Genomic DNA, 25,085 nt, shown 5'->3' with positions numbered 1-25,085 from the left:
TTGCCTGGCTTTGGTATCAGGGTGATGTTGGCCTCATAGAATGTGTTGGGAAGTGTTCCATCCTCCTCTATTTTTTGGAATAGTTTGAGAAGGATAGGTATTAAGTCTTCTTTGAATGTTTGGTAAAATTCTCCAGAGAAGCCATCTGGTCCTGGACTTTTATTTTTTGGGAGGTTTTTCATTACTGTTTCAATCTCTTTACTTATGATTGGTCTATTCAGGTTCTCTATTTCTTCTTGCTTCAGTTTTGGGAGGTTGTATGAGTCTAGGAATTTATTCATTTCTTCTAGATTATCCAATTTGTTGGCATACACTTTTTCAAAGTATTCTCTTATAATCTTTTGTATTTCTGTGACATCTGTTGTAATTTCTCCTTTTTCATTTCTAATTTTATTTATTTGAGCTTTCTCTCTTTTTTTCTTGGTGAGTCTGGCTAAGGGTTTGTCAATTTTATTTATCTTCTCAAAGAACCAGCTCTTTGTTTCATTGATCTTTTCTACTGTTTTTTTTTTAAATTTCAATTTCATTTATTTCTGCTCTGATTTTTATTATTTCCTTCCTTCTACTGAGTTTAGGCTTTGTTTGTTCTTCTTTTTCTAATTCTGTTAGGTGTAGTTTGAGGTTGCTTATTTGGGCTTTTTCTTGTTTGTTAAGATGGGCCTGTATTGCTATGAGTTTCCCTCTTAGGACCGCTTTTGCTGCATCCCATATGAGTTGGTACGGTGTATTTTCATTTTTACTTGTCTCCAGATATGCTTTGATTTCTCCTTTAATTTCATCAATGATCCATTGGTGGTTTAGTAGCATGTTGTTGAGTCTCCACAGCTTTGTCACTTTCCTAGTTTTTTCCTTGTAGTTGATTTCTAACTTCATGGCATTATGGTCTGAAAAGATGCTTGTTATGATTTCAATCTTCTTAAATTTATATAAGCATGCCTTGTTTCCCAACATATGGTCTATTCTTGAGAATGTTCCATGTGCGCTTGAGAAGAATGTGTAATCTGCTGTGTTTGGATGGAGTGCTCTGTATATGTCTATTAAGTCCATCTCATCTAGTTTTTCATTTAGGTCCATTATTTCCTTATTTATTTTCTGTCTGGATGATCTGTCCATTGATGAGAGTGGGGTGTTAAGATCCCCTACTATTATTGTGTTGTTGTTAATATCTCCTTTTAGGTTTGGTAATAGTTGCTTTACGTACTTTGGTGCTCCTGTATTGGGTGCATATATATTTAAAAGTGATATGTCTTCTTGGTGGAGTGTCCCTTTTATCTTTATACAATGCCCCTCTTTGTCTCTCATTACCTGTTTTATCTTGAAGTCAACTTTGTCTGATATAAGTAAGGCAACACCTGCTTTCTTTTGTTTGCTATTAGCTTGGAGTATTGTCTTCATCCTTTCACTCTGAGCCTGTGTTTGTCTTTAGAGCCGAGATGTGTTTCCTGGAGGCAGCATATTGTTGGGTCTTGTTTTTTAATCCATCCCACCACTCTGTGTCTTTTGATTGGAGAGTTCAGTCCATTTACATTTAGGGTAATTATTGATAGATGGGGGCTTGTTGTTGTTATTTTATCACTCTCTTTCCAGATCTTTTGCATTTCTTTTGTTTCTCGTCCCATGTGTTTTGGACTACCAATGCAGTTTGGTAGTTCTGTATGGGGGTTCTCTTAGTTTTCTCTTTCTTTATCATGCGTGATTCTGTTCTGATTATTTGGTTAGTGGTTACCATGAGGTTTGTACAAAAAATCTCGTGGATGTGATAGTCCATTTTTTGATGGCCTCTTATTGCCATAGACTAAGTCAATTCGATCCCTTTCCTCTTCCCCTTCTAAGTTATTGTTGTCACATCTTATTCCTTCTTGTGTTGTGAGTTCATGTTTAACACAATGAGGTTATATTTATGCTTGTTGTTTACCTTCCCTTGATCTTTGGTTTTATAATTAAGTGTTTGCTAATCTATTTTGATAGAGGACTGCAATTTTTCTGGTTTTGTCGACCTATTTTCCTCCTCATTCAAAGCTTTGAATCCCTTTTCTCTTTTTTTCCTCAGGGATGAGGGCCTTCCTGAGCACTTCTTGTAGTGGGGGTCTTGTGGCAATGAACTCCCTTAGCTTTTGTTTATCTGGGATAGTTATTATTTCTCCATCATATCTGAAGGATATTTTTGCTGGATAGAGTATTCTTGGCTGAAAGTTTTTGTCCTTTAGAATTTTGAGTATATCGTTCCACTCTCTCCTAGCCTATAAAGTTTCTGTCGAGAAATCGGCTGAGAGCCTCATAGGAAATCCTTTGCATGTTATTTTTTTTTTTGTCTAGCTGCCCTTAATACTTTTTCTTTGTCATTGACTTTTGCCAGCTTTACTACTATATGCCTTGGAGAGGGTCTTTTCGTGTTGATATATTTAGGAGATCTATTAATTTCATTCACTGGTATTTCCAGCTCCTTCCCCAGGTTTGGGAAGTTCTCAGATATTATTTCTTTGAACAAGTTCTTTGCTCCTTTTTCCCCCTCTTCTCTCTCTGGAATACCTATAATCCTTATGTTGGATTTCCTAATTGAGTCAGATATTTCTTGGAGAGTTTCTTCATTTCTTTTTAGTCTTAGTTCTCTTTCTTCCTCCATCTGGAGCACTTCTGCATTGCTGTCCTCAATACTGCTAATTCTTTCCTCCATATTGTCAGCTCTGGTGCTTAAGGCTTCCAGATTTTTCTTTATCTCCTCTATCGAGTTTTTCATCTCTAAGATTTCTGATTGTTTTTTTTTTATAGTTTCAATCTCTTTTGTGAAGAAACTCCTGATTTCACTGAATTATCTGTCTGTGTTTTCTTGTATTTCATTAAGCTTTTTTATGATGGCTATTTTGAATTCTCTGTCGTTAAGGTTACATATTTCTGTGCTTTCCAGGTTAACTTCTGGGTGCTTGTCATTTTCTTTTTGGTTTGGAGATTTAATATATTTTTGCATGGTGCCTGTTGGTGTTGGCTTACCTTTCGTCATAGTGAAAATATTTGGTCGCAGTTTCCTCTTGCTGCCACTGGGTGGGGGTCAAGGGCTGTGTATTCTGGCTTGCCTCAATCCGTGGGCACTCTTGTCAGCCCCTGGCTGATCTGCATTGTGGCTGAGTGGAGGCTGCTGGGGGGGAAAGTGTGGAAATAGCCAGAGCTGGAGCGCAGCTAGTCCGAAGCAGCTGGGGCTCGGGTGCGAGTGGGTTGAATCAGCTGAAGCTGAAGTGCCACTGGGCCAAAGAAGCTGGAACTGGAGTGTGCTGGGCTGAAGAAGGAAGAGCTGGAGCGCCACTGGACCAAAGAAGCTGGAACTGGAGTGCACTGGGCCGAAGAAGCTGGAACTTGAGTGTGCTGGGCCAAAGAAGCTGGAACTGGAGTGTGCTGAGCTGAAGAAGGAGGAACTGGAGCACCGCTGGGCCAAAGAAGCTGGAACTGGAGTGCAGTGGGCCAAAGAAGCTGGAACTGGAGTGTGCTGGGCCAAAGAAGCTGGAACTGGAGTGCGCTGGGCCAAAGAAGGGAGAGCTGGAGTGATGCTGTGCCAAAGAAGCTGGAACTGGAGTGCGCTGAGCCAAAGAAGCTAGAACTGGAGTGCGCTGGGCCAAGGAAGCTAGAACTGGAGTGTGCTGGGCCGAAGAAGCTGGAACTGGAGTGTGGTGGGCCGAAGTTGCTGGCACCAAGTCAGCTGGAGCATGAGCACAGGCCAAGCCGAAGCAGCTCCTTCCACTTACTCTGGAGATTCTAGCACCTCAGTCCTCAGGTGTACGGCTGCCTGGGTGCCTCAGATGTCCCCTGTGTTGTGTGAATAGCTTCTGTTGAAATGAATGTCCTTTTTGTAGAGTCTTAGAGGGGGAGAGTTCAATGAGAGAAGCTCACTCTGCCATGATGCTGACGTCACTCTTCTGCAAATGTTTCTTGATTGGTTGTCTCCACCAATTCCTTCCACATCCACTCCACCCACTCATGCCTGTGGCCCTGAGTGAGGCTCCTGCTCCACCCATCAGATCAGTGGACTTTTCTCAGATGTCATTCTTCTTGAACGCCACAGCATCTGACCCTGTGGGCCAGGCTTTCCTCAATAACAAGCTACCATGCATTGCTTCATGTAAAACTCAGACCGTTTGAGTTTGGGCAGTGGTTAAGAACATAGATTTTGTTGTCAAGCAGACCTAGCATCGCCATTTAGTGGCTATTTGACCTTGGGGAAAATTTTTAAACTGCTGTCAGTCTCAGTTTGCTCATCTGTAAAACTGGATAACTCTTCCTCCTAGGGCAGACTGTAAGGATTAGATAAGAAAATACAAGTAAATTCTTGGTACTTAGTAACTGATCAATAAAAATTACCTATACTATTTATCCTATCTTTCTCATTACTGCCCAGTCTCCTTAATGACTCTTCTCCATTCTCCTGTCCCTCAGTGTAGATTTCTCCCAAAGACCAATGCCTTCCTCTCTACAAGCTCTCCCTTAGACACCTCACCTACTCATTGTTTCCAGTGTGACCTCTACACTATCACCTTCTAGTTCTGGCATGACTTCTCTGCCCAGCTCCACCCAATCCGACTTCACAAACTACCCTAAGGACATTTCTCCATGAATGAGCTGTCATCCCTCAAATTCAACAGATAACAAAAAGATCTTAAGGGGGGGCCCGGCCCGGTGGCCTAGTGGTTAAGTTCATGCGCTCCGCTTCTGGCAGCCTGGGGTTCGCAGGTTCGGATCCCAGGCACGGACCAACGCACCACTTATCAAGCCATGCTATGGTGGTGTCCCACATAAAGTAGAGGAAGATGAGCACAGATGTTAGCCCAAGGCCAATCTTCCTCAGCAAAAACGAGGAGCAGGTGTTAGCTCAGGGCTAATCTTCCTGAAAAAAAAAAAAAAAACAGACCTCAGAGAGACCTCTCACCCCTTAAAAAAAAAACAAAAGGATCTTATCATATTTTATCTCCTCCCACCTCCCCCAGTGGCATCACAGATGTGGGAGCTCAGAGTCATTCTTAAGTCATGCCTCTTCCTCCTCCCACCCCTTACACACCCAATATCCTGTTTTCATTTTCCAATCTCTCTCATTTCTGATTATGCCCTTTCATGACAATCACCAGCACTCTGGCCTGGCCCCTCATCTTCTCACACCTAGATTATTGAAATAGTCTCTCAACTGGTTTTCCTGTACCTCCTCTACCATCAGCAGATCAATTTTCCCAAAATAACAATTTAATAGTAGTGCCGTCTACTCAAAATCTATTGACATCCTTCTCCCCCCACACTACAAGATGAAATTCTTAAGTTTTTAATTCAAGATCCTCCATATCAAGGGTTGACAATAATCAACCTTTCCAATTTTGCTTTTCAACCCAAATCCTTCAGGTTAGAAATTGTGTCTAATTCATCTTTGTATCCCCAACGTATATCATAGTCCCAATCAATAAATGTTTGCTGCACTGAGTTAATCTAGCTGATCTCTCCCTACACTTACAGGCATTTGTTGATTGAATGTCAGATTCATTCTTCATTCAATTCATTTAACTAACTAGTATTTATGGTCGAAGTGCCTGAAACTACAAACACTATAATTATACCATATTTACAATGAATAAGCATATTAGTCAGGATAGGTCAACTTAATGCTGTGGTAACAAATAATCCCAAAATCTCAGTGGCTTTAAACACAGTTTATTTATCGCTCACACAAAGCTGGGACAGGTGACCTTCAATGAGGCTACCCTCCATATGGTTGGTGTCTTGGTATTCCTGCATGCTCCGATCATATGGTCATCCATATCAAAATATCCTTCCACAGTCACCTTGGCCAGAGAAGAGAGCTTGGAAAATCATATGCTGACTCAAACGCTTCCACCTGGAAGGAACACACAGCATCTCCGCTTACATTTTATTGAGCAAAGCAAGTCACATGCCTATCAAGGAAATGGAAAAGAGAGATCCTCCCATTTATCCAGGAAGAGAAAGAGACCCAGAAGGATTGATGTCTTGGGAATGGGCACAGTGGGCTAGTCAATGAACCAGAGTTTAATATAGTAGCTCTCAAACCTGAGTGTGTATCTGAATCATTGCCAAGTTTGTCAAACAGAGATCACTAGGCCCCACCCCCAGAGCTTCTGGTTCAGGAGGTCTGAGTCGAGACTGGAAATTTTGCATTTCTAACAAGTTTCCAGGAAATGCTGATGCTCCTAGACCAGGGACCTCACTTTGAGAGCCACAGTTTCAAAATATTATATATAAGCAATCTTTTCCTATTTTAAATGGTCCTGCTCTCAGAGAGCCCACAATTTAAATTGAGTTAGAGTGAGAAGAAAATGTTCCTAGGGAATTGAGAGAAATATTGGCTTGTAATGATCAGGATTGGCCTAGACCAGCAAAAATAATAGCTAGAGATGTTGCAGCCCACATCTTTTCTCACTTATTGATCCTCCACCATCCTCTTCCTCTCCTTTCTCCTCTTTGACAAAGGCTTCCCTTCACTGTCCCCCTGCCCTTATTGTTCCATGCTCCCATGGATCCATCTCTAGAATCCCACCTTTCCCTTCCCTCCTGGTCCTCTTTTCCTCTCAGTCACCCTGAGCCCACAATTTTTGGCATATATTCCCACCAGTGTCCAAATACTTAACCACTTAATAGTATCCAACTCCCCAGACACTGCTTAGATGGACTCTAGTGTGACTAAAAGCAGATTACATGGAAAGGAAGTTGGGAGAATCATGGAGGAAAAAGTAGCAATAGTTAAGGTAATGCATGGGGAGAGTAATGCATATAGCAACATCTCAGAAAGAAATTGTCCTGAGAGAATCATTGCTTTGGCTAGATCCGCTAATGCCATCTATAAAAGCGTTTGCTGTGATCATTGAGAGTCTGAAAGAGGACATCAGCCACTCTATGACCAGCGGAACTGACCCCCCGTCAGCCTAAGGCCCAACTGGGTGCTTCTGCACTTGGGTTTCCATGAACTCACTTTTTCCAAAATATTTATCCCTTCTCACCAGTGTGGCTCTCTCTTTGGGAAAGGTAGATACAAGATGAAGGAAATTTGAGAGAGTACAAGGCTCAGGACCAGGTGGCAGGGCAGGTTGGAGACAACTCAAGTGAGCAGGCCATCACTACTGCTCACATGTCACCATCCATCACCGACCTCGTGGACCAGATCTCCAGGGTCTCGTTGGAGACTCCCTGGTTCCCCTGGCAGGCATGACTGTCCAGTTATCAGCACAAGCTCTCCACTTCTCTGGTCATCTTTGCAGGCGTCAAGACAGACACAGCCCAGACAACAAGTATCACTTTCCCCACACTATATGTAAGGCACCATCCATGTGCCTCAACTCTGACTTGGAGGGGCTACCTCTGGGGTTGACCAAGCTGCACCAAATGGAAATGCAAAAGTCTGGTTTCCCTATGTTATGTGACTATACCAGGTTCTGTGGCACCTAATTCCGCTCTCCAGGGCCTAATCAGGTGATTCTGCATTCGAGTTCCCATAAACTCATTTTTTCTAAAATATTTAGTTAGCTGCATAATCAGGAGCCAAGTCATCGAATTCAATGAAATCTGTTCAAATATCTAAGGTATGATTTCAAATTAGCTCTGCTGCCAACATTGACCTGGCCCATAGGGGACCCCTTCTGCTACATACCTCTCATGATCCATCTGTGGAATTTCTGAATAGTCAGCAATTCCAGGCTTTAAGTGGTTTGTAAATTTTCAGTTTCTACATTACTTTATTATCAAGTTATGACTTTTTTCATTAGGGTATTGTAATAGCTTTCTGTGTTCAGCTGTAAACAGTGAGTTCACTACTTAGTTTTGTAAGTTTTTTCTGTTGTTTATTTTACTTCTTGCCCACAAGTAAGTTCTCTTACTCAGAACATTAGTTCTGTTTTGTCATGAAAAGGTAATAAGAGACTATTAATATATTTCACTTTGGTTTTTAATGTCAAGAATTTTTCAAAAAAATGTAAAAGGTGAGCTGAAAAAGAAATTGAGGGGAAAGTATATAAAATCAACATTTCTATGACCTTAAAAAATAATATGTAGGGGCCAGCTCGGTGGTGTAATGGTTAAGTTTGCATGCTCCACTTCGGCGGCCCAGGGTTCATAGGTTTGGATCCTGGGATGGACTCACTGCTCATCAAGCCATGCTGTGGTGGCATCCCTCATAAAAAGTAGAGGATGATTGGCACAGATGTTAGCTCAGGGATAATCTTCCTCAAGCAAAAAGAGGAAGATTGGCAACAGAATTTAGCTCGGGGCCAATCTTCCTCACCAAAAAATAAAAAAAGAGAGAGAGAGAGAGCAAGAGAGATGTGCATACATCTTTAAGAAAAAAAAATAATAACAATATGTAGTCTTCAAGCCAACAGGTAAAATTATACAGTTGTGTTTTCAAAATGGTGATAAGCGAGGGATAAAATCCATTCTCCTAGTGCCAATGGGGCTGTGTCTACCCAATGGTGGGGGGATGACTTTTTCTAATTTGCCCAAAAACTTCTTATAGGCTTCCAGCGGCTCTGCTTGCTTCTTCTACAAATGCAAACTATACAGATATGAACAAAGCAGAAAACCAAGTCCTATCATCCACTCCCTGGGAAGGAACCTCTGTTAATATTTTGGTGTATATGCTTCCAGACCTTTCTTTTTACTACTCAGTTATTATATCTGGCTAGGTAGATTTTTTGTGTGTGTGTAAGGAAAATCAGCCCTGAGCTAACATCCATGCCAATCTTCTTCTTTTTGCTGAGGATGACTGGCCCTGGGCTAACATCTGTGTCCATCTTCCTCCACTTTATATGGGACGCCGCCACAGCAAGGCTTGACAAGCAGGTCGTCAGTGCGTGCCCGGGATCCGAACCCGGGCCACCAGCAGCGGAGCGCACACACTTAACTGCTACGCCATGGGGCAGCCCCTGGATAGCTAGTTTTTTTAAAAAAAAAATAGAACCACACCATAATATTCTTCTTTAACATGCATTTTTTTTTTTTTAATATGTCAGGAACATCTTTCCTAGAAACATGTTTACATGAAACTCTGTATCAGGCATTCTTCTAGGGGCTACAAATACAAAAGTGAAAGTAAAAAGAAAAGCCCTCAGACAGCTTACTTTTTAGAGGAGGGAAGAAGGGGGCAGAAAATGAAAAGAAAAAAATGTAGATAATACATTTCAATTAACAGGATGTACTATGATAAAAATAGTTGAAAGGATAAAAAGTAGAGAGGGTGGTATTTCAGATTGGGTAGTGTGTCAATTAGCAGGCCAGCAGGAAAAGCACTCCACCCTCAGAGGACTCAAATGAAGAGACTTTGATGAAGGGGCTGTTCACGGGGCATGAAGAGGAATGCCAGGCAAAAGAGGCAAGGTGATACCATCCCAAGGGCTGAAGGGGCAAAGGAAGGAAGAAACAGGGTCACAGGAGAGCCCAGTGCCAGCGGGGCCACAGTGGGGTGGCCTGTGGAGTTGGGGGGATACAGCTCCAGCTAGAGATCAGGCCTGAAGCAAAGAGGGGGACGGGGTGAAATACCCTGGCCTTTCCTTGTTCCCACTCACTGCCATCCCACTGGCGCCTGCCATTAGCAGAACCCAAAAGGAACCCAGAGAGCACAGGAGGTGGTGAGAAGTAGTCCGATTTCAGATAATTTGAATGAACCAATAGGTTTTGCTGATTAGATATGGGGAGTGAAAGAAAGAAAAGCACCAGGATGACACCTCAGGTTTTGGCTTGAGCTACTGATTAAGTAGAGTCACCATTATTGAGATGGTGGTGGCTAGGGAAGAAGCACGGTATGGAAGTAGAGAGTCTGGTTTTAGACACGTCTAGTTTGAGAGGCCTATTAGGCATACAAGCAGAGATGACTAGTAGGCAGATAGTTGTATGAGCTTGGAGCTCAGAGGAGATATAAATCTGAGACTAATCTGCAAATAGATGACCATGAGGCTGGTTAAGCTTACCTAGAAAGGGTAGGAAACAAAAGCAAAGAGAGTCAAGGACACTGTCCCTAGGGTCCTCCAACATTTAGAGGTCCAAGAGGTCGGATGGAGCCAGCAGAGGAGATGGGGAAGTGTCCAGTAAAGTAGGAAGAACCTAGGAGAGGATAGTGAACTGAACCCCAAGAGAAGAGAGTACTTCGAGGAAAAAGGAGTACTCAGCAGTAGTACGTGTTATTGGCTATGGGACTTGGCAGCATAGAAGTCCCTAGTGACTCTGATGAGATGGTATCACTGAAGCAGTGGGGATGAAATCCTGATGGCAGTGAGTTATAGAGTGAATGGAGGTGAGGAAGTGAAGACACCAAACAACTGTTTCTGTTTTAAAGGAGTTTTGCCATGAAGAACAGCTATAATGGAGGAGAAATTGCACAAAGAGACGGTTTTTTAATAGGAGAGACATCACACACTTGTGTGCTGATGGGAATGATCTCTTAAGTAGGTGAAAATTGATGGTGCAGAAAGGAGAGGGCATGACTGCAGGGGCCAAGTTCTCGAGGAGGCAGCACCGAATGCGCTTCAGTGATTCCGTGCTCGGCGGGGAGTTGTCCCATTCAGGCACAGAGATGCTGGAATGATACAACAAAGCGAAGAAGGTGTGGACATGGAGGCAGGTGGAGTTGGAGGGAGGAAGATAAGGTAGGTATCTCCTGATTGCCTCTATTTTCTCAGTAAACTAAGAAGCAATGTCATCAGCTGAGAGGGAGACCAGCGGAGAGGCTGTCGGAGGGCTGAGAGAAGAGAACAGTGAAATGGTCCCTCTGGTAGAGAGGAAAAGATAATGTGCCATAAACGTGCACGATGACTGTCTTCCTGGGATAACAATAAATCTGAAGTGAGACCAGCCAGCAGAGTGGAATTTCCCAACCTTCTCCCTCCCTCCACCTTCAGCTGCTCAGGCGCAGGTGTGGGGTAGGTAGAGAACTAGGTTGTCCTTTTGGGGTTTGGTGTTTCCCTTTATAACGGCTACATAGAGTGTACTTTTTGTGAGTAAAATGATTTCAAGTTTTGAATTTGGGAGTCCAGTTATGGTTTATTTATCCATCATAATAAGAAAGTGAGCTGAAATTTTTAAGTGACATTAAGCACAATTTAATCTAGGATTCAATTATATTTTTATATTGGAAGCTTTGAGGCAACTTATTTTTAAAGAACATTAGAAATATGTAGAGATGATGATGCTATTTGTAATGTCATTTGATCTCTAGGATTTATACTAAGGAAATTTGAAAGTAAGCTTGTGCAGTAGTTTATCAGTCAGTGGCTTACCAACAAACCTTTACGTATCTCCCACCTGGGTCTGCAAGCTGGCTGGACACAGTGGCGTGGGTGGGGGCAGGGTGAATTTGAGGCTTTCGGTTGGGTTCAGGTCTGCTCCTCAGGTCTTCTTTCTGAGACCCAGGCTGAACAGGCTGCAGCTACCTATAGCATGTTTTTCTCATTGCAGTGAAGGAGCACAGGAGGTGGGTACAGAAGTGTGCAATCTCTCTTAAGGGCCTGGCTCAGAACTGGCACACTGTGACCTCTGCCCACATTCCACTGGCAAAAATAAGTCACATGACCAAGCCCAACATCAATAGGGTGTGAAAATATAATCTGCCCACTGTGGGAAGCACTTTAAATCTCCATGGCAAAGAACACGGATGTATCATTTTATTATAGGAGAGAGCAAAGAACTGGGAACAATAATCCTGATTACTGCTGGTAGGATAAGACTTCTTAACATCATTGAGAACCACAGACTGCATAGACAGATGACTTGGGTTTCATATGTATGAGAACTTGACATTACACGCAATACAATTTATTTGAAACCTCAGAAAATCTCTGGACTTCTGGGTTCAGAATGAACCGCCATCCATTCTTTCCTAATCTCCTAAACTGGTATCAAATTGTTGTCAGATGAACTGAATTTATGAACTGAACACAAGCTAGCTCTCAGAAAGACAGCCCTTCCTTCCCTCCTGATCTGGTATTGTGCTTGGAAAATTCTGTCTCAAATCCTAAAACTCTATAAATTTAAAAGAACTCTGTTGGGGCTGGCCCAGTGGCTTAGCAGTTAAGTTTGTGCACTCTGCTTCAGCAGCCTAGGGTTTGCAGGTTTGGATCCCAGGCTCGGAGCCACACTGTTCATCAAGCCGTGCTGTAGCGGCGTCCCACATACAAAATAGAGGAAGATGGGCACAGATGTTAGCTCAGGGACAATCTTTAAGTAAATTTTTAAAAAATAATAATAAAATAAAAGAACTCTGTTTCCTCAGGCAAACATTTTTTAATTTAGACAGTTTTAGAATGGGATCTGGTTGGAAATGGTCCAGGGAGGGGGTGGGGCAGGGACTTATAAGGGATGTTGCAAATGACTGACCTAAAATACTGGGCATGAGGCAATGGTTCCCAAAGTCCACTGTGCCATTATCAGATACAGTTCTGTCACTGAGTTCTTAACAATTTAAACAAAAAGAAACGAAAAAGAAGACAGAAAAAACGGTTTTCTTTGAAGTCTCAGAGTTGTTTGCTTCTGCAAACAAAAGTGTTGTTCTTGCCTCTTAGCAAAGTACTTTCCCTCTTGATTCATCACTTTATTCCTTTTCTATCTTCCCAGAACTCAAATAGGTGGTCTCATTCTGTGGTCAGTAATCTTTTTTCTTGACTGTTTCCAGAGACCACAATCTTTTCATCCTTGTTCATGGTTTCTCTCAGTTTGTTTCTTTTGATTCTGTTATTCAACGCTCTTCAAGGATTGTTGAATCCTGGAAACTATATTCAGATTCTGTTTAATGTTTTTAAAAACACATACACATTCACTTAAAGAAAAGTGAAATATATTTGAAGGTCGTGATGAATCACTAAACATATTATTGGGTATTTTTGTCATCTTTCTTTTTCAGTGAGCTTCCTGGAGTCTGCGTATTCTGCAGACACACTTAACTTACTTGCGATAACCCTCCCATCCCTCTCATTGCATTATCAAGGGCAAAACATCTCCCTTCGTTTTTGGTCTGCGAATTCATGAGACAACAATTCCAGAATCATGGCTTGCATCAAAGGCCTTGCAATTCTTCCACATAAGAGTTAGTAAGAATCCTAAGCCAGAATCATGGAACAATGCAAGGTTAAGCCAGTCAGAGGCAGAAAACCTGTATCTTATGCTCTACTATTATTTAAGAAAATTGCTTGGTGTCTTGAGTTTCAAAAGAAAAAGAAAGGGATGGGCTTGTGGCCATTTCAAGCTTTCTGACTTTAGGTTCTTTACCATAATTTGATCTCACCTTGTTACTACTTTTTACATAATAAAATAAACAACTGACTATATAGACACCTTTTTTAATCCAGCTTACTAGCTAGATATTAAAATTCTCAGACAAGGCACTGGATTTTCCAACTTTGTGCATTAACTTCAGATGTTTGCCATATTAAAAATCTGCATAAATAAAATTGTTATTCAGCTCCCCTAAGCTACCCCAGCTCCCAAATACTAGGAAAATATTTCATTTAATGAGCATTTATTAAGTGTCTTTTCTCCCAAGTAGAAAGGATTGTTCCTCCTCTATGATTTCCCTCAGGATATAATTTCTTGAAGGTAGATATATATATCATATTCAATTAATTTCCAGTATAATATCCTAGGACAGTTTTATTAACTCAGTGGTTATTCAATTAATAATAATTAAACACATTTTTCAGGCTCAATCACTGATCACTTGGTAGTAATTACCTCAAATAGAATGGCAAAATGGAGTCAGAAATAACTGTTTGACATCTCTGGATTAAATTAATAGGGTTTACAATGTATTTCAATGGATAAAGACAAGGATAAATGACTTTGGGGTGAAATTGCGTGAAGTGATTAAAGGGAGCCATGCTGACCTTATTTTAAACTATAATAGCTTTACAATCTGGTCTCTTCACCAATAATTGTAAATTCCCAATATTTTCCAATCCTTCTGGGCATATTAAAAAAGGAAAGATTGTATATTGAAAGAGACTTCCCTTCTGGCCCCACATAAGATTATAAATGAGGAACCTGAGTCTAATTATCCAGCATTACAGTAGTCCACAGAAGAAAATAAATGTAAAGTTTACAAACATGTTTAATCTTTTAGTCTTCTTTAGAAGACCTAGAGAATGCCTCACTTCTCATTGGTATGGAAAACAAATATATAATGATGTACATTGTTTGATTTCTTTCAAATTTTAGAATTTAAAATAGACCTTACTGTTCTTTTCCTTTCCTCTCTCCCCTTCCCTTTGCATTCCCCTCCCAACAGCGTGGGCCTGAAGCCGTGAAGTGCAGCAGAGGAAGGTCAGCATCTACCCCCGAGGGAGAGAGCCACAGGGGCCCAGAGCAGGGTGTTAGAGCCCACATGGAGCAAGGCAGTGACCACGCAGGATGGCTGCCCGCCATGGGGGTCAGAGCCAGAGCTGGGGAAGGAGCGTGCATGAGAAGGGGCAGCCTGGTGTAAGCTGTCAGAGCCCAAAGACAGTGAGGAAGGCATCCAGGCCTGGGGCCACCCAGCCCAGAGTGCTACAGCCCAGGCAGGGTAAACAGGTGTCCATCAGGTGGGGTCAGCCCCACACAGCCTGTCTCAGCCCAAGGGAGGTGAGTGTCCACGTGGGCAAGAGGGCAGCAGCAGAGATGGGTTACATACCGGGGATTGACAGAATGAGTAAATGAGTTAAGGATGTTAAGAGTCAGGTTCCTCATTGTCAGAGAAGGAAGCTATAAATATGGAAAGGAAGAAAAACTAGAATGAAATGGTGTTGGAGTGGAATTGGAGGTATCAGTGCAAACTCGTGATTTTCAATATATATGGGTATAGAGAAAAGCATATAGATGCAAATGTGTCATTATACATGCATATAAATAAAACCATATGTGTATAAAGACACAGTTGCATCTATATGCTTTATATATATGTACTGTATTCTCTAGCTCTGTCCCCTGAGAGGGCCTGGGAACAGCCAAACTCTCATAGCAATGAACACACCTAGCACCCAGATCTTGGGTTATAAATATGATTCTCCAGTAACGGCAACCTAGATTTCTTGGAGAAATGGATGATTCTAGAGCTGGGAATCATGGGAGGGAGGGAGACTATAAGATGAGCCTATAACATCTTATTATATCAAAGCAAGGAAGTGCTCAAAGAATGATGGGGAAATGTCAAAAGGACATAGAACTCAGCTTGAAGGGGCTGCCACTGGCCAAATCAGGGATAACTGGAGGATCGAAATAAAAACAACAGCTATAACCTATTGAATAAAATAGGAAACCATGAGTCCAAACAGATTTAAATAAATGAATGGATTGAAAGTTTGAGGAGAAATATAGTTTCAAATTACCAAAGGGAGTAAGAGAAACTTGCAATGGAGAAGCCTGGCAGACGCCACCTTAGTCAGGTGATCAGAGTGAACTTCATTAGCAATGGGACAAATGGAAACTACGTCACCTGAGAGGATGCAAGAGAATGCTGGGATACTCCTGCCAACAGCGCAAAACCTGAAGGTAATCATGACATGTCGGACAACCCCAAATTGAGCGACATTTTACCATATAATTGGCCTGCGATTCTTAAAAGTGTCAAGGTTGTGAAAGTCAAAGAAAGACTACGGACTTCTTCCAGTCTGAAGGAGACGAACATGACAGCTAAATACAACGTGTGATTCCGAACCGGATCCTTTTGCTATAAAGCACATAACTAGGACAATATTGGTAAAACTTACATGGGGCCTAAGGATTAGAAGTTAGCAATGATTTAGTGTTAATTTCCTGATTTTGCTGTTTATTTGGTGTTACACAGAAGAATGTGCTTGTGGGGAAATGCACACTAGACTATTCAGGAATGATGACATAGCAGGTCAGCAACTTACTCTCAAAGTGTTCAGGAAAACAAAAAGTTTTCTGTCCTGCAGTGTCCTTACAAATTCTCTGAAACTTTATTACCGTACCAAATTTTAAAATAAAATATGATGTTTATAAAATAAAATAAATCTCATTATTCAATAAATCTCATTGTTTCCACTTTTTATTTTTGAACTCTCAGTATCATGCAAAACGCATTTGAGCTCTTCGGGGGCACAGGCTGCCTCAGTCGTCTCATCACCCACATGCTGGAACGCAGCCCACACCCAGCAGTGCTCCTGGACTGAGAGCAAATGTCTCTCTCCACCTCCATACGTACATCTCCAGGTGATGCTACTTTTTCCTGTCGACTTGAATGATGCTGCGGGGGAAAATACACTAAAATGGCAATGTCTCTGAGAAATATTTCTCCCTTTTCTCTTATTGTCTCAACACACATCTCATTCCCCAAATAAAAGAAAATTAAATATTAGCAACCCATATCCCAAACATAAAAGTCGTTATTATGCTTACAACTGAGTTGTTTTGTTGTTGTTTAGATTTTACTTTTATGCTATTTTTTTCTACCGTATCCATTTCCCTATACACATGGTCCTCTATTTTTTTCAAATTCAATTTCCATATTACCCATACTTTTTTTTTTTTTACAAACATTATACATTAGAGCCCTTAATTTTTTTGTGTGTGTGAGATGATCAGCCCTGTGCTAACACCTGCCGATCCTCCTCTTTTTTTTTTTTTTTTTTGCTGAGGAAGACTGGCCCTGGGCTAACATCTGTGCCCATCTTCCTCCACTTGATATGGGACGCCACCACAGCATGGCCTGACAAGCGGTGCATCGGTGTGTCGGTGCGTGCCCAGGATCCAAACCAGCGAACCCCGGGCCGCCGCAGCAGAGCGCGTGCACTTAACGGCTTGCGCCACTGGCTGGTCCCCATTAGAGCCCTTAAACTCACTGTTGTTGGCCACATTCGGAACTTTTTCTTGGCTCCCAAACATTTTGAGCCACGACATGGGGGCTGCCTGAGGCCAGGTGGTCACTCACTTCAGCAGCACAGCCATCTTTGTCAGTGGGTAGTGCTGTAGAAAGAGTTTGACTGTTTTATCCTATTTTGCCATTAGTATTTTATAAAAAGTTGTGGGAAATGAGAAAATGGAATGGTTGATATTAGCGAAAAATATAGGTTTCATAAAAGTAATGCTATTGAGACAAAAAGGGAAATCAGTGGACATGCCAAAAGCTACAGATTTCATCCTTATTCAGATGTTCATTGAACTTAACCCAGGTGACAGTGAGTTCTGTTACATGGGGAAAAAAAGATCAAAATTTGAGCACATATATGATACATCAGAAACACATCTGTGTTTTAAATTGGTATAATTAGACTTACCTTATATTTTTGATATTCAATTTGCTTTCATGCTTTCAGGAAGGTTTTATATATGAAAGCAGCAGACTGCCTATAGGGTTCATGAGAGAAGAAGTCCACTCCTCTCTCAAAACTCAGACAACTTTTCCGGGGTTGTAATTTTCAGCAGCCATGGCCTTGGAATGAAGGGATGGTTGAGAGCAATCATGTCGGTGGCCAAGATGGTCATCTCACCCTCAGCAGTGACGCTGGAATTATAGACCCCCGCCCATCCATAAATCTCATATCTGAGTCTCCAGGAGAAAGGACCATCTTCTTTTTAGCTGTGGCCCTGGTTAAAGCAAAAACTGTCATAGATTTTAAATAAGTTTTTCACTGGGATTCAAAATTCAAACTCAATTCTGAGGGCTGCATTCTACCTTTCTTTCCCTGTTTTAACATAAAACGTCTAGAATGCAGGTCAATGAAAGATAGAGGACAAGGAGAAGAAAGAGGAAGAAGGAGAAGAGGAGGAGGAAAAAGGGGAGAGAGATGAGGAAGAGGAGGAGAAAGAAGAGAAAGGAAAAAGGAAAATAGAGAAAGGAAAGTAGAAATGGGGGAAAGAAGAGGGAAAAGCTAAGGGGATAAGAAAGAAAAGAAGACCTGCTTGGAGGAGTTCATATCTGACCTCGTGACCTCTAGATCTGGTCACCAATTTGGAGTGTTCTTTCTAATCTCTCCTCTTTTTTCCACCTCTTTTCTTTCAATATTAAAGGGTCAAGAGCATATGGTCAGGACCCTGGTCATTGGGTTCCTGTCCAACTTCCAAGCTACCGTGTTAGTTACAAGGACAATAACATTTGCATATGTACTTTCTGAAGCACCATCATTTTGGTAATATTTTTACTTTGTGGAAACTGAGACCTAAAAGGATTTAATGTTAAAAAAGGGGGAGGTGCCGGTTGTGAATGTCAGACTTTATCTCAAGTCTCTGGCCTTAACCTCAAAGCTTTGTATTTTGTTTCTCTTCCCATTCCATAGCATCTTAGGATAGTTCTGTCTGTGTGTGCAAAGTAAATAGAAAATCAATAGTTTCACTTAATCATAAGTAGAGAAGCTATGGCACTAGTTGCTATGGCTGTGGTTAACTCATAAAATTAGAAAATTAAGTCAATGCATACACCATATACATAAAGACATAACATGTCAAAGTTGTTTCTAGATGGTGATATTTTAGGCCATTTGTCTGTTTCTGTATTTTTTAAATCTTCTATAATGAACATGTATCACTTTTGTAAAAAATTTTTAAGAGTCTAAAGCAAACACAGAAAACATAAGAAATTTCTTTTTTCTTTTTGCTGAGGAAGATTCGCCCTGAGCTAACATCCACTGCCAATCTTTCTCTTTTTGTGTGAGAGCCGCAGTCACAGCATGGCCACTAACAGACAAGTGGTGTAGGTCCACGCTCGGTAACTGAACCTCGGCTGCTAAAACAAGGCATGCCAAACTTAACCACTAGGCCACCAGGGCTGACCCTAAGAAATTTTTTTAAAATCTCTTAATCTCTGCCCTCTTTCCATTATACACATACCAGAAGGTATAGGAGAAATATTCAAATAAACAACATCAAGTGACAGTAAGCAAAAATAATAATAACAATAACTCCTCTGAAATTAAGAAATATTGTAATTATTTCTGGAATTAAATATGTATGCAATTTTTTTGAATATACATTGACTTTACCTTGGCTGTCAAAGTATTGTTGCCTATACCTAGAAAAACAATAATATTTTGCCATCCTCCCTACCTCAAAGATTCCTGAGCTATGTAAACTATAAGCAGCTCCACAAATCAAAAACAGCTGTTTCTGGAGGGGTGAGTATCAGCTAGCTACAGGGCACACAGGATCATGGAGCAGCCAAATAAAACTCATCACTGTACTTACTTGGGCGATGTTGTAAGGACTTTATTATTTTATGACACTTTCTTTATGAAAAATTCCTCTTGTTCTTTTTTTCTTCTCTCCCCAAAGCCCCAGTGCATGGTTGTGTATCCTAGTTGTAAGTTCTTCTAGTTCTTCCGTGTGAGCTGCCACCACAGCATGGCAACTGACACACAAGTGGTATGGTTCCACGCTGGGAACCTAACCTGGGCCGCCAAGGGGGAGCACGCCAATCTTCAATCACCAGGCCATCGGGGCTGGCTCCCTCCTGTTCTTCTTAGTATCAGGAGTGGTTCTGCCCCCACTAAGTGAGTTTTGGGCCTGTGTCTCTCTTTATGTTAGCTGCTGAGCTCATAGAGCCCAACATGTAGCAAAGACATGGAGCAAAAGCTCTGTAGCCCAACAGGAGCAGAGGCCCATCTTTACAGCACACACTGCATGTGCTAGGACCCTCCGAGCTTCGTCCGCATCTCTCCTACCCTCAGCTAGGACCTGGTACCTTCATCTACCTGCTTTCTATTTCATCTCTGTGCCGTGTATATTTTGGTAAACAATCTTAAATCCTTTCTGGGATAAGACAGGCTATAAATAAATATATATATATACATATATGTATGTATGTATGTATCCTTGCATAATACACATCCTAATTGTGAGCATGTGAAGCATTGATCTTTGGCTGTGTCAGTTATGTTTTTCACATGGTGTTTACCTACCACAGGTAATACTCAATCTGTAATTCAAATATACTACTCTCAATTCTTGTTATTTATAATCTTAGCAGTGCATAACCCTTAACATGTCATAAACAATTAGTGGCACAATCATTTATATCCAAGGTAACTGCTTCAGGATCTGAATTCAACCATATGGTCCTTTTGACCTCGCTGTACTGATTCACACTTCTTGGTATGTGCAGAATTTGCTAGACTGCCCTCAGGAGGAAAGAGAACTATTTCCTCCCTCAAGGTACTCTATGACTATAAAAGCACTGATGGCTTGTTTCCGAAGTTGGAGGTTGGGGGTGGGGGGAGGGCAAGTAGAAGGAAACAGGGAGAAAGAATAATTTTGACATAATTCTAACTATCTGATCATAGAAAGACATGTGTAAAGATGTTTTTGAAAAAGAAAATCAGGTGAAAGTCAAGTAATGGTAAAAGTTACACACCATGTTTACCATATTAGTGAGTCAATGAATGTTGACGTGGGCACTGATAGCACAGAGACCACATTTTCTCAACATATTCCAAACAGAAACCAACAAAAAAAGTGTGTGTGTGTGTAATATGGTAGGGCAGCCAGGAGAAACAAACACCACAAGAGAGTCAAAATTTGCTGTAATGCAAAGCCCTCTTTTCGATTATAAACAAAATAAGGAGGATCCCCAGCTTAATATTCATGTAGAAAACGTTTTCTAAGAAAAACATGGTTTTGATTTCTTAAGCTCTGATGATCACTCCTACATGGAACTAACCCTTGGTAGACTTATTTCTAACCACTCATCACTTGCAACAAGCATGTTTTTGAAACGCTTCAGCTCACAGGGAATATAGAATTGTGATCCCAAACCACTTTCCTGAGATGTGGCTTAGGAAAGACTCCAAGAGGCAGTGCTGATATTGCAGGAAGTGATGTTTGCTTCGACTTGCAAAGCCTCGAAAGCTGTTGGGTTGGTTGGTTGGTTGGTTTTTTGGTCAAGTCTTCCCGGGACAGCAGGGATCTAAGACAAGCAGCACAGACTGAAATCTCAGAGCTTGGCACAAAGGCTCTCAACCTTCCACAAACCTTGAATAGGCACAACTAAACCATATTTCCTAGAATCGTAAACAACAGGGTACAGAGGGAAATTGGAATCCTAGAATTCCCATTCAGACATTCAAAGAAATTATTAGAATATTCCAGGAAAATGTCTAAAGATATTTTATACAAAAGTTTCACAACTTGTTCCAGAAAGCACAGGATGAAATGAGTTTAAAATTCCTCTAGCAATTGGAGGCCACTGGCTCTGGACATCAAGAAAGTGATCGGGTGACTAAGGGCAGCATCCCTCGGCCCAGGCACCTGGTCCCAGTGCCCTCCACCCTCTGTGTGGACAGGGTTACCCAATATTCGCTGCACATTATTGTGTGCCTGGCCTCATTCTAGGCTTGAGGGATACAGAGATAAAAGAAACTCCATCCTCAAGGCCCTTATAGTCTAGAGAAAAGAGAGAAATTAACCAAAAATTAATGCAAGAGGCAGCATAACCTAGTGACTATAAGAGTATAGACTTAGAAGTCAGGCATTCGAGCTCAAATCTTGACTCTGGCTTACGGCTTATATTGGCTGTGTGACTTTGAGAAAGTTATTTAACTTCTGTGCCTCAGTCTTTTATACACACACATGCACATACACACACACACAAATATATACATTCACCTACATTTACATATATAAATACACACACACACACACACACAAATCAGTACCTCCCTCATATGGTGATCATGAGAATTAAAATACGTTCATCACTTAGGAGACTGTCTGGTCCTTAGTAAGTGCTATATTTTTTTGTTAAATAAGTAAATAATTAATAAAATATAAACAAGGTCCATAAGAGAACCATGCAAGGCTCTGAGAATGAAAAAGAGGCATCTCTACCAGCCAAAGGACATGAGGAATGGCCTAAGAGAAAGTGCCATGCTGGAACAGGGCCTATATTAGACTCAGCAAGAGCGAGTCCAGGTTGACCAGATGGGAACGTGAGAGATTGGTGCTCCTTAAACTCTTATCCCAGGACATGCAAATCAGCAACGGAAAGCAAACTAGAAACGGAGGAAGAGTTCCACCCAATTTTTGTAAGAAATTTTCTTGCAGTTCTAGATTTAAAATTCAAGAGGATTTTACATTCTATTCCCTAACATATTTACGTTTGTTCCAAAATAAAAAATAATAGCTTTTCTTTCTCACCAGTGAGTTAAATTTATGTTGAAGCAGATGTGCCAGCCTCTGCTGGGGGTAGATGGGCCCTGATCTGGGAAGCAAGTGGCAAAAGGATGAGAAGATACAAAGGTATGGAATCAGGAGAAAGGGTGACACAGTCAGGTCAGCATTAGAAGGTAAGCTAGCTAGAGTAGGTTATGGAGTGAGCGGCAGGACTTCCAGGCAAATGCCACTCCAGGCTACACCAGGAGGAAACTCCACAGCAGGCATCCTACAACAAGCTCAGGCACTGCTGTGGGGAATGGGACAAAGGAGCCTACTGGAAATAACTGAGGATGACCCAAAAAGTCCGTATAGGTAGATAGATACTCTGCCCCCTGGCTCTTAATATTGAAAGCCCAGCTCAGATCAGAAGGAAAAAATATATTATAGAACCTGGTGCAATTCCAAGAAAGGCACCAACTGTGACTGAGCACTTTCATCTCGGAGTTGACTGCTCCAAGGACGTGATTCCACAAGGTGGTGTTTCTAGATGGTTTCTAGGTGTTCTTTGCATAAGCAGACCCAGTAATGTACTTTTATCAATACTCTGAGTGTGAAGAGACCCTTCTGACTTTGGCTGGCATTAACCAAATTCACAGAAATATATAAATATAAAGTAGAATGCTAATTCATCAACTTATAATGAGAAAAGCAACTTTCATTAAACTGGAATTCCAAAATATATTGAGAAAACTATCTACTGAGCACTGAGCTAAATACCTTACAAATGTTATTGTGTTTAATTCTCAAGACAATCTCACAAGGTAGATGTTGAAGAAACTGTTAATACTCACCGGTATCTCCATGTACCACTACATGTTCCTGCCTCCCTTGCAGCTCCACTGGCCAACAGAATGTGAGTGGAGTGACGTGGTTAAGTGGAACGTGCCTCTCCCATGCTCTCTCTTTCCCAAACATGCAGCTGGAAGCAAAGGAAATGGTGGCCAACAGACTGGAAAAAGAGGGAGGTGTTAAGGGAAAGGACATCACAACGAGATCAAAGCTGTTCACCTTTCTAAATACACATTCTCAAAGACCAAGTCTGGCCCAGACAAGATTCCAGGTGAGCAGAGGGAGACAAGAGGCTGGAGTGGGCCTCACAGGCTACATGGAGGAGTGGCAGGGGTAGAAAGGAAAGAAGAACCATTTCAGAGGATTTGAGAAATGGGAGAGGTTGAAGGAGAAAAGGTTGTACCTAAAGGAAAAAAAAAAAATGGAGGTAAAGTATGCCCAGCTGATGACAAGGTCTAGGGTATAAGCACAGCAAGCGTTGTCAGAAGTGGAGAAGTAGAGGCTTTGAAATACTCAAGGGACATTGAAGAAGGGGTGTGGATGGGTCATTAAAATATCAGAATCTTAAAACCAAGTCAAGGCCTTAGATTTACGAAATCACAAATCCAATTTTTAATATATAACATACACAAATCAGATGGACATCTGATACACTTGGAATCCTGCCTTATTTTCATTAGTGATTTTCTGCGTCATACCCATGTGTCATCCAGACTGGTTTACTTTAAATCCTACAGGACATAGGTTTGATACAAAACTTTAATTCAATATATTTGCCCTTGTTAACAAGAATAAATCATATGGAAACTGACAAATCCTTGGAACAAACTTAATGAATTTATATTGTGATCATGAAAACATGAACTCTACTATTGTCTTCAACCAAGTATTTCCTTTTTTATTTTACCAAAGATAATATGGGTGATGTTTCACAGATATAATAGAGTCATCCTTTTTTTTTTTTTTTCTGAGGAAGATCAGCCATGAGCTAACATCTGTTGCCAATCCTCCTCTTTTTGCTGAGGAAGACCGGCCCTGGGCTAACATCTGTGCCGGTCTTCCTCCACCTTATATGGGATGCCACCACAGCATGGCCTGACAAGCGATGCATCGGTGCGTGCCCGGGATCCAAAGCCAGGTCGCCACTGCGGAGTACGCACACTTAACCGCTACAACACGGGGCCAGCCCCTAGAGTCATTCTTTTAAAACAGTTTTCTTAAATAGCCCAGATGTTTAGCATATTCTTTTTTCCAAATTTGCTACTTTTTTCTTTAATTATAAGTATATCCAAAAAAAAGTCTCTCCAAATACGCTTGGGGTGGAGGGAGTGGGAGGAACTGTGTTACTAACTGAGTCACATAGGCTATTGCAATCTTACCAGGAAACACACCCAGGAATACTTCTTGGCTTACGTCAGGGAATGGCCAGAAAATTCTTTTAATAGTCAACTATCTCAAAGCTAATTGATGAAGTTCCACTTAATTAGCAGAGACTCTCTCTGACTTTTTGTCTCTTACTTATATAAAGAAATATTTACAGACAAGAACCATTAACACTTACAGATGAAGCAAGCAGACCTGTACTAGAATGGACTTTCTACTTCCAAAAACAGTTCTTCATCACGCTCCTTTGATTTGAAATTCCTTTTACTGAGGACAAACTTTATCTTTCAGAAAAAAAGAAAAGGCTTAAAATATAAATACCTCTGGAAGAGGTAACATACTGGCTAAAATCCACAAATTTGATTCTAGAACATTCCTAAGAGCAGGTTTACAGAGATATAAGAATTTTGAGTTGTTGGGAGGCAGAAAGAAGCAAAAAATGAAATAAGGTGAAAAATTGTTGGAATCACATTTCTGATTTATTTTGGTCGATGTCATTAGATACATATACATTTCTCCTTGATTTCTATACTTCTTACCAACTATCAGCCTCATCTAGCACTAAACAATGCCTTTAAAAGGTACTTTAATCCTGTGATTCACTATTTCCACTTATATAAAAACAGAACTATAATAGCAATGCTATTTCTTGAAAAATCTCCAAGATTCTTAGACCAAAACTGTTATGCAAATGTAAAACATTGTAATGGTGGGTGTGGTATGATGTGATTTATTGGAAGGTCAAGGTCCCCAAAATAGGTGCACTGTTTGCTACTCCCTTCTTACAAGATTGCTCT

At 41.1% G+C, this 25,085-nt stretch overlaps 1 long non-coding RNA gene across 1 annotated transcript in view; it reads right to left on the bottom strand.

The window, feature by feature from the left end:
• Nucleotides 1-16,013: 16,013 nt before the first annotated feature.
• LOC131415012 (uncharacterized) overlaps nt 16,014-25,085 on the bottom strand; it is a 34,829-nt gene continuing 25,757 nt past the window's right edge. Inside the window, exons 3-4 of the long non-coding RNA XR_009222295.1 lie at nt 17,250-17,559; nt 16,014-16,219 (exon numbers count right to left, since the gene is read on the bottom strand). This is a non-coding gene — a long non-coding RNA (uncharacterized LOC131415012). The remainder of the gene's footprint in view (nt 16,220-17,249; nt 17,560-25,085) is intronic.

This window comes from Diceros bicornis, chromosome 15 (genome assembly GCF_020826845.1).
Source record: "Diceros bicornis minor isolate mBicDic1 chromosome 15, mDicBic1.mat.cur, whole genome shotgun sequence".
Lineage (NCBI taxonomy): Eukaryota > Metazoa > Chordata > Mammalia > Perissodactyla > Rhinocerotidae > Diceros > Diceros bicornis.
This window is presented reverse-complemented; position numbering and strand designations above follow the sequence as displayed.